General features: G+C 41.9%; 1 pseudogene; it reads right to left on the reverse strand.

Annotated features, from left to right (window-relative positions):
- Positions 1–5,988: 5,988 nt before the first annotated feature.
- The window catches only part of LOC115936478 (ATP synthase F(0) complex subunit k, mitochondrial pseudogene), a 5,589-nt pseudogene continuing 1,220 nt past the window's right edge, over positions 5,989–10,357 (reverse strand).

Raw genomic sequence — 10,357 nt, forward strand, 5'->3', positions numbered from 1 at the left:
TCTTGTTTTACACAGGTAAAAAAAAACAGAATAACTGCAAGTAACTTCATATTTATATCCCATATAAACTAAATCCATCAGTTATTTGTTGATTAATTCAAACAAATGGAATTAAGTTAGAATCAGTCAATTCAGTCTGAAAAATGCAATGCAAAATTCTAAAAGGTAGCTCAGTCTGGTTCATCCTGGGTCTCTCCCTCTTCCTAGCTTCTTTTTTGTTTTTGGTTATTTAATTTAAAATATATTATTGATTTGTGAATTGATAATACATTCACATTGTTCAAAATTCAAAAGTTCCAAAATGGCATGTGGTTAACTACTTCCCTGCCATTTTGCTCTCCAGCCATCCAGTTCTTCTCTTCAGAGGAAATATTTCATTTCCCCCAATTTGTCACATTTCCTTCCAGTGACATATTATGCAAACACAACCAGCTTCTAGAATGTAACTGGAATTTCAAAGATGAGATCAGAGTGAGGTCAAGAGAAACTGGGTGTGATTAATATTCCTGTCAACCCACTAGGCAAAGTCACCCAAAGAAAAATAAATTAATATTTTATTTAACTTGGGACTTCTCTGTTCTCCTATGTTCTACACACTACCCTCAGACTAATTTTCCTAAAGTGAATCTCCAGTCTTGTCAACAATCACTCAGTTTTCCAATGATCTCCCACTTACATACTCGGTAGAATCCAGACATCTCAGTTTGGAATTCATTGCCCTATGTTACTTCTCTTATTTATCTGTAGATATTTTTTCTTTTTTACTCTACCTTCTCATAGCTAAAGTAAAGTTTTATTGGTATTTAACATCAATTAGTATTACAATACCTAAAGGATTCCAGATTTTTAAGGCAATCAATTGACTTTTTCACCTTAGAGACCATCTAGGGGATGAAAATCCTCCTCCTTGCTAACAAATCAGTTGTTGAAATTCTGGGAACTAGATTGACCAATAGCACTGGTTTACCTAGGTTTTCCAGGATGTGGGATGATCTTTGCTAAAACCAGAAAACTCCCAAGAAAACAAGAATGAGTTGGCCACCCCAACTTGGGGTGCTGCCTCCAGGGTTTTCCATGACACTGGGAGACCATCATGAACTCTTCTTGTTCCCGTTCTTAGATAGTAGACACAAGTAGAGACACCACAGTTGTAGAGTAGAGAGTTATGGTTCTGGAGGAGATGACATCACCATGCTTTCTGCATGAAAAGATATGGGGGCTTTGCTGCCATGAATGATATTCTTACTCCTGATCTGATCCCCAAGGATCAGCTGCTTTTCCAAAGCTTTCTTTCTCTTTGGCACTAAGTGATGTGAATGCTGTGTTATATCCTCTGTCACACTCCCTGGAGTCAGAGTTAGGCAAACAATGCAGGTATGAATATCAGGTTATAGCAGATGCTGGGCCCCACATATATTGCTTTCACTGGACTGCTGGACCTATTCCCCAGCTACTCTGCAAATGGCCCACAGCTGCCCCCTTCTCTGTAGAATTGTCCTCACTGCTCTTTGCCTAAGGGGGGCTGCCTCACTCAGAAAGTTACATATCCTTCATCCCCAGGGACAGCCACTGGCCAACGACTGCCTGGCAAAGGTTAAAGAAATTGGCTCTCTTGCCTCAAGATGCAACCAACCAGTTCGTCCCTCAGAGTTCCCCATAGACCAGGTTGAAACAATTCTCCAGCTGAGACTACTTTCTTTTTTAGCCTTCTTCCCTAGCCTTATCCTGCTCCCCTCACTTCCTTTTGCCTAAAAATACTCCCTCAATATTTCACTTGATGGGGTGGCCAAATCAGTCTGATGTGCCCAGGATTTTCCCAGTTTTAGTACTGAAAGTCCCACATCGCAGGCAATCCCCTGGTCTAGGGAGAAGAGGGAGAGGTGGTCACTGTGTCTCAGGCTCTGACTCTAAGGAATCTGAAGGAAGACATCTGCTTATATCACGTATAAGCTAGGATCGTGTGTGTGCTGTAACCTCCTAGATAGTGGGGTTGCTGCTCTGGTGTAAAGATCTGGACGGGATCTCAGTAGTCTATAGGGTACTCTTTGATGAGTTGGAATAAGGCACCCCCCACCACCTGGTCTGAAACAACCCCACTGGCATCTGGCTTAGTAAACCGTAGTTGCCTTCTTGTGGAAAAGAGGCACCCTTTCCCCTGGGGGGATACAATTCCATGCTAAAGCGTATGGCTTGGCAAGAGAAGTACCCGCTGGATTTCTGGGCTCAGTGCCTTTGTGTACATGTGCTGACTGGCCAGCCATACACGCAGCCCTGGAGTAAAGCTGGTAAATGATAGCAGGGCGGCACATTCAGATACGCAAGAATATTAAACTTTTCTTGGGCTCAGCTCTCCATAAAAGGTAAAAGAGAGATGTAGGCAATTCAAGTAAGTCAAGAGAAAGCTAGTCTGGGAAAGTCAAGGTAACAGCCTGCTTTCTATAGATTAGAGCATGGATTATATTCTGGATTTTTCCAGGGAAGCTCCAGACTTATAAACCCTCTGTGCTCCATCTTCTAGAAAGGAATGGAGTTAGAACCACTTCTCTGGCACATGATTACTCTGAATTGAATTGCCACCATCACTTGAAAGGGAGGCTTTTAAAAACCATAATGAACTTGAATACATTTGACATGAAATTGATACACAGAGCTACAGTCATTCTCAGACAATGTTTGGCTAGTGAGGAGAAATAAGAGATGTCTTAAAACTACAGTTTTCAAGTACCAACCACCCCTAGCCTGGATAGATCATCCCTGGATGGGAATCAGTGAGAGAACCATTTCACTGTCACAAAACTACCAGTTTCAGTAACTCTTTCCCTTCTCCACAGATTCCAGCATAGGGCTCTAAGTTATGGGGGAAAAAAGTGAATTTTTTCCTTATAGTTTTTGGTATGCCGCCTATAGGAATAGAACAAACAAACAAAGACATCCTTTAACGTAACAGAATGTTTAGTGACCTAGGAGTGAACAAGGCCACGGGAGGAATGAACTTCGCTTTATTTCCAGTTGAGCTTTACAGAAAGAGTGAGTCTTTGCCAAATGTCTTTCAAAAGCTTTTTGTTAAAACCATATCCAATAATACCGTAACTGGGTCATTACCCACACACTGCCAGACCAGTGTTTCAGAGGCCTGATACAATCTCATGGACAGTTAAAGTTGGAACTCCTCCCCTGACATCTCAAAAATCCATAGTGGCTGACAGGAGTTATTGAACTTGTGGAGGTGGAGGGAAGAGGACTGACTTAAGGAATCACTGTCGTCTGTGTCTGGAAACGGTGGAAAAATTAGACCTGTTGGAGAAATCTACACAAACTACAAAGGGAGGGCATTCTTGACCCCTGAACTTGGCAAACAGGGCACGGGAAGCGGTAGGAAGTGCAGATACTGCTTATGCAATATCCAGGTGAATCCTGGAACAGACCATTTCTCCCTATCTCTTGAGGCTTTAATAGTCCAGAATCTCTGCCAGGAAAATAAATTACAGGGAAAAACTGAAAGCCAAGCAGAGCTGGAGTCATTTTCACTTCTAACCTTGCCTTCTTATTCCCAAAGAGAGTTACTCATCCTCACTGTCTCCTTCCCTAGAAGAGGACCCTGTTCCTTTCGCAGAGACTTCCCACTTGGGAGATGTGTTCCAGAGTGATTTTGCATGAGGTCATTTTCTTGATGAGAATGTACAAGCTGAGGCTGAGGCTGACTCTTATCTCAATTCCACTGACTCGAGGAGCAGAGAACACTCACTCACCTGCCGTCCCCGCCCCCGCTGCTTGTCCCAGGGGCGGCCTGTCTCCTCCCAGCAGGCCAGTCATACCGTGGTCCACTTCAGCCAGCCAGACGCCCCCAATCCACAGCGCCCTCATGCAGGCCATCACAGCACCCACGGCAGAGGCAAGTATCTCCAACGCTCAGTCTGCCACAGTTCCAAGGATTCTGAATCTGCTTCTGGGCTCTTAGAGGATAGGGCCTGAAACCAGAGCCGTGCTTCTGCTGAGTTTTATAGGTTATTGTTGTTGTTGTTGTTTTTTAAATTCTGAAGTTCTCTCACAGAGAAAGGCCTACAGCTGTAATATCCCAGGGCCTCTGAAATCAAAACATCTGGATATAAATCCTCGCTCTATCACTTTGGGCAATTCTTCAATTTCTTTGTGCTTCAGCTTCTTCAAATGTAAAATGGAGTAGTGCATGTAAAATGCTTACCAATATGGCTGACTTACAGCGAGTGCCTCAGGTATATTTCCCAAGAAGATCTTAATCATCTTTGATTGGCCGAGTTCTACTGATCCTTTCTAAAGAAGCTCAGACAAGGCATCTCTGATGCCCCTACTATGGTTAGTTCTTCTTTTCCTGCAGTGTCCATATTGCATTATGTGTTTAATTAATTAAACACGTATTTAAAGATTTTATTTATTTATTTGAGAGAGAGAGAGAGAGAGAATGAGAAGGGGGAGGGGCAGAGGGAGAGGGAGAGATTCTGAACCAGACTCCATGCTGTGTGCGGAACCCGCCACAGAGCTTGAGTTCATGACCCTGAGATCACAACCTGAGGCGAAACTAAGAATCGGACGCTTAACCAACTGAGCCACCCAGGCACCCCTAATTAGCACATATTTATTGAGTATCTTCCTGTGCCAGACACATACTAAGCACATAGAAATATGATTATGTATTCTCTTAATTGAATGCCCTTTGATGATACCCCATTTCCATATTTCTATTTTTAAAATGTCATTCCAGATGCACTATGGGTAATGGATAAAAAATGGATTGTAATATATATGGCACAGATAGTTTGGTAGCATTTGCTATGTGCTTAGAATAAAACAGAGGCCAAGATGGAGAGGATCGTAAGGATTGGGGAAATACTGAGAAGGTAAAACTGACAGGACTCCATGGTTGAGACGAGATAAGGAATGAGGAAAAGGAGAGTGTCAGGAATGACTCATGAATTTGGGGCTTGCACAACTGTGGAGGGGGGATGGTGGTACCACTTTGTGTGTTGAGAACAGCAGAGGAGAAGCAGGCTTGGTGAGGGCCAATTCCAAGTTCACTTTTGGACATGGTGACTTTGAGATGTTGGTGATACATCCAATTAAGATGTCAGATAAGCAGTGAGTATACCTCCGTGGATCTCAGAGGAAGCATTCTGGGGTAGGGACATACACTGAAAGCTGTCAACATACAGATGATAAAACCACAGGCAGGACTGTCTGGGAGAAGGCATGGAAAGGAGAGGATTGTTTGAGGAATCAAAAGACAGAGTTGTAAGTTTCTACTAATCTTCCTCTCCTCCCCACTAGAATGCAAGTTCCCTGAGGGCATGAATTTTGTCTTTTATTTTCATACCCTTTGGGACTGGCTTATTTGACACATGTGGAGGCAAATGATTTTCAGATTCCCATTAGAACACTCCCACATAGTTTCCCTGAGCACATTTTGTGCAACTATCATAAAAATATCTTTCATCTTTTCAACTACCCAGTGATTCCTAAAAAGCTCTTCAAATAGGAAAGAGAAAGGTATTTCCAAAGCCAAAGAATTAATCTGAGAACCCCTTGATGACAGGTATGCTCATTCATTCCTCTGTATTACTTAAGGTAAATAAGCCCAGCTTCTGCAATATATAAACCTGGAAAATTCTGGCTTAACACAACAAAAAATTATTTTTTTCTCACTCCAGTGAGGACTGATGAGAGGGAGAGGTAGCTGTGTTCCAGTCAAGGACCAAAGCTCTTTCCATCTTATAGGTAGGCTTTCCCTGAGGTCTTCAGAGTCCTCTACATTTAGTTCATGGATAGAGAAAGAGAAAGGATCATGAGTGGTAGGTCTCTGTGGGCCAGTCCTGGAAGAGTCACCTAGCCCGTTGGCTTACATTCCATTGACCATCACTCAGACACATGTCCACACCTAACTACAATGGAGACAGGAAAAAGTGGGTCTAGCTGTGTACTCAGGTGCCAGATATTGTCTTAGGCACTTGGCATTGTCTACTGAACATAGTAGACATGCTTCCTGCTCTCACGGTGTCTAGTGGGAAAGAAGACAAATCATCAGAAAATTTAAAGGACAAACCTGGAAGGCAAAGTATCTTCAAATTTGAAGTCTAATGGTTTTGGGGAGTAGTTAGGAGAAGGAATTAACCAAAAACTGATAGGTCTTAGTGCTCAGCACTTCATCTGGTATTCAGTGGGTACCTCACAAATGTTTGGGGGAATAAATGAGAAAAGTATTTTTGTTAAGACTGCTTACACATTTCTCCTCACAGAACTTACAGTCTCCTCATGCAAAGCCACTTAACATCAACCCCATATATCGAAATGTTGCCTGCTAGAAAAGACAGACTTTGGGGCGCCTGGGTGGCTCAGTTGGTTAAGCGACTGCCTTCGGCTCAGGTCATGATCCTGGAGTCCCGGGATCGAGTCCTGCATTGGGCTCCCTGCTCGGCGGGGAGTCTGCTTCTCCCTCTGACCCTCCTCCCTCTCATGCTCTCTGTCTCTCATTCTCTCTCTCTCAAATAAATAAATAAAATCTTTAAAAAAAAAAAAAAAAAAGAAAAGACAGACTTACCTATTTTTAAATTTTAAATATCATAGGCATCTTTTTCATTAACAATCTCAGACAACTAAAAATAAAGGCATAACCCAAATTGCATCAAAGTTCTAAATTTTATCATACAGGAAAGATAGCACCAATTTTTAAAACATTAGGGAAGGAAATGAAAAATAATTTTCAACTAAGTTATCACTTTTTGTAGCACTTTCCAGCCCTTTTATCTTTTATTTCCTCAAATGAATGGGAAGCTCCCTCTATGTACAAGGAGGTATAACCAGCGAATGAATGGCGTGGAGGATAATGATTTTTGTTGCGTATCAGTAACTACGGGGACAGGAGGCTGTGAAGTCCACCGCCCAAACACCCGGATTCTGGAATTGAATGGCCTGACCTTGATTTCTGAAGCCACTGCCAGCTAGATGACCGATCCTAAAAGAATTAGATGAGATAATGCGAGTAAAGTGTCAGTGCCCTGCCTGGTGTGCAGTAAATGTGTGTTCATGTTGGATACCGTCATTATTATTAGCCACGTGAATCGTGAAGAAAGTAAGCAGGACGATTTTGACTGCTAGGTGATTTCATCTATGACAAGAGAGTCAAATCTCGAAGGCTAATTTTGATTTCCAGGTGTGTTAGGGTCCTTTGAGAAGCCACAGACTGTGCCGCAATAAAACAACTGGGCATTGTATAAAGCAAGCCCAGATAATTCATAATCTAGGCAATTACTACTTTCCACTTGTCTTTTTATTTTCATTTCCAGCTAAGTGCTGTTTTCTTTCCATGCCAGTATCTGAATAAACACTTAAATGAAAGAGAAATTCTCGGGGCAGCAACCATGCCCATGATTAATGCAGGATTGTGCTCTCCCTTTAACATAGGTGGAGACATCTCTGCAAGCCAGGAGTGATGGTTGCAAGGAACAGAAGATGCACTTCAACGGTACACATTTCCCACATGATCAGCTTCCCTTGACCTTCATATAAAACCCAAAGGTGTTTATTGGCCTTGCGCATGAGCACATCACAAGCTGAGGCAGCTGCTTTTCCTCACGGTACCAGTGAAAGGTTTCAGATTAGGAAGCAGATGAGGTTAAACTGCTTCATTATTTACTCATTGGGGGAAAAATCAATTTCTGGAATATAATCCTATTGACCTGACTGGCACCAACCAGGAGCATAAGTAATCACAACCCTAAAATAAATATCCATTCATACTCGCAAAGACACCCATACTCACCATTCTCCTTTATGCGTTAAGGGTATAAAATAACCATGCAAGCCAGACTCAAGGCTGATGCACCTCTTTTTTGAATATGTCACTAAAACGGGATGGTGAAAATTCTGCTTATTTGGTTTTGACCTTGTAAAATTCACACATTATATGATCAAGGCTGTGTCTTTCCTGTGCTAGGTAATGCTGAAATGATAATGTTGCCACCCAAGAGTGAAACAGGCAAACGCCACTGGAACAAAAAAGTAACACGACATCCAGTCGGCAACAAATCAGGGTGCAGTCGAGAATGCACCAGAAATGGTAACCCTCACTCCAGAGCCAGGCTTCATCATGACCCAATCCTAGTTTCTTTCTTAGAGAAATCTGAAGATACTTTGCCTTCCAGGTTTGTCCTTTAGCAAGGATGTCCTAAACTTCCATCATGTTGAATTTAGCCTTGCAAGGATTTTTAATTAACAGCGATGATCCACAAGCCATGATTTATATGCAAGAAAGATGCCCTATTTTATCTTCTTTCCCCAGGCTATGATATATGGATGCTTCTAATAAGCCAAAGATAAAAGTGGTTTGGACCAAAAAGCACCTATTTTCTCAAAGATGCACATTAAGACTACAGCTGTCAGCACGGGGATAAAGTAGAGCCCAGGTGACAGAAAATATAAAGGAAATAGAAAATGATCAAGGTTTAATTTCTGTTTTTATGATTAGATCCTAATTTTTTTTCTGGACACACTTTTTTTTTTTTTTTTACTCTTAAGTGAAGCACTCACTATATTTAAAAACTATAGTTTGGTGAGGGGTTATATGATGTATTTCTAAAGTTATGTGACTTTTATTTTACTATTTTTATAGGACTATTTTAAGGGAAGACTTAAATTTATGCATTCAAGTTGATGCTGCTGATGAGGATACACACTTATTGCAGTGTGCGGCTGTAGGTGAAAATATGCTAGCATCTCTCTTCTGGTGTAACTCTAGGTGGTGTATTCTTTCGAGTATATCCAGTGTTGGAAAATCCTAATTTGTAGACAGATTAAGAATCTGTAGTCCTATGGCTCTGCTGTAAATTAGCTTGTTGGCCTTGTGCTGTCACTTCATCTCTCTGGGTCACGGTTTACTTACACACATAAAGGTGTGATTAGGCTACATTATTGCTGAGAGCCTTTTCAACTATGAAATTATACAATTTTGTGACCTGACATCTGGAAATGGCTAGAAACCAGTGTTGAAACTGGAGGAATTTTATGTTTAGAAAGGAATCCTAATGGGAATTCTTACGATGTCATGTATTCATTCAGCAAATATTTTTTTAGTGCTTATTCTGTGCCACGCACTCTCCTTAGTGCTGGAGATACGTCGGTGAACGGAAGAAAGAGCTCTGTCTCTGTGGAACTTAAATTCTAGATGGACAAGATAGATAACAATGAAGGTAAGACAGAAATCAATTATATAGATGAACCAAGAGAGACTATGGGCTCTGAGAAACAAACTGAGGGTTCCAGAGGGGAGGGGGTGGGGGATGGGTTAGCCTGGGGTTGGGTATTAAAGAGGGCACGTTCTGCATGGAGCACTGGGTGTTATATGCAAACAATGAATCACGGAACACTACATCAAAAACTAATGATGTATTGTATGGTGATTAATATAATAAAATGAAATTTAAAAAAAAAGAAATCAGGGGCACCTGGGTGGCTCAGTCGTTAAGCGTCTGCCTTCAGCTCAGGTCGTGATCCCAGGGTCCTGGAATCAAGCCTCACATTGGACTCCCTGCTCCGCGGGAAGCCTGCCTCTCCCTCTCCCACTCCCCCTGCTTGTGTTCCTGCTCTCACTATGTCTCTCTCTGTCAAATAAATAAATAAAATCTTTTAAAAAAATTAAAAAAATTTAAAAATTTAAAAAAGAAAAAATAAATCAATTATATAGCATTATAATGTATTACAGGGTAAGTACAGTAGAAAAAATAAAAGTAGAGTGAGGGATGGAGGCTGGGGAGTACAATGGTTAGGGGGCTGTGCGGGGCTGGGCAGGTGGGGACACCAAATAGAGATGACCTCATTAAGAAGATGAGGCTCACAGAGAAAGACATGTATCATATGACCTCACTGATATGAGGAATTCTTAATCTCAGTAAACAAACTGAGGGTTGCTGGAGTGGGGGGTGGGGTGGGAGGGATGGGGTGACTGGGTGATAGACACTGGGGAGGGTATGTGCTCTGGTAAGCGCTGTGAATTGTGCAAGACGGTTGAATCTCAGATCTGTACCTCTGAAACAAATGATGCAATATATGTTAAGAAAAAAAAGAAGAAGAAGAAGAAGGTAGCAGGAGGGGAAGAATGAAGGGGGGGAAATCAGAGGGGTAGACGAACCATGAGAGACGATGGACTCTGAAAAACAAACTGAGGGTTCTAGAGGGGAGGGGGGTGGGAGGATGGGTTAGCCTGGTGGTGGGTATTGAGGAGGGCACATTCTGTATGGAGCACTGGGTGTTATGCACAAACAATGAATCATGGAACACTACATCTAAAACTAATGATGTAATGTATGGGGATTAACATAAGAATAAAAAAAAT

This window comes from Leptonychotes weddellii, chromosome X (genome assembly GCF_054177405.1).
Source record: "Leptonychotes weddellii isolate Sample4059 chromosome X, ASM5417740v2, whole genome shotgun sequence".
Lineage (NCBI taxonomy): Eukaryota > Metazoa > Chordata > Mammalia > Carnivora > Phocidae > Leptonychotes > Leptonychotes weddellii.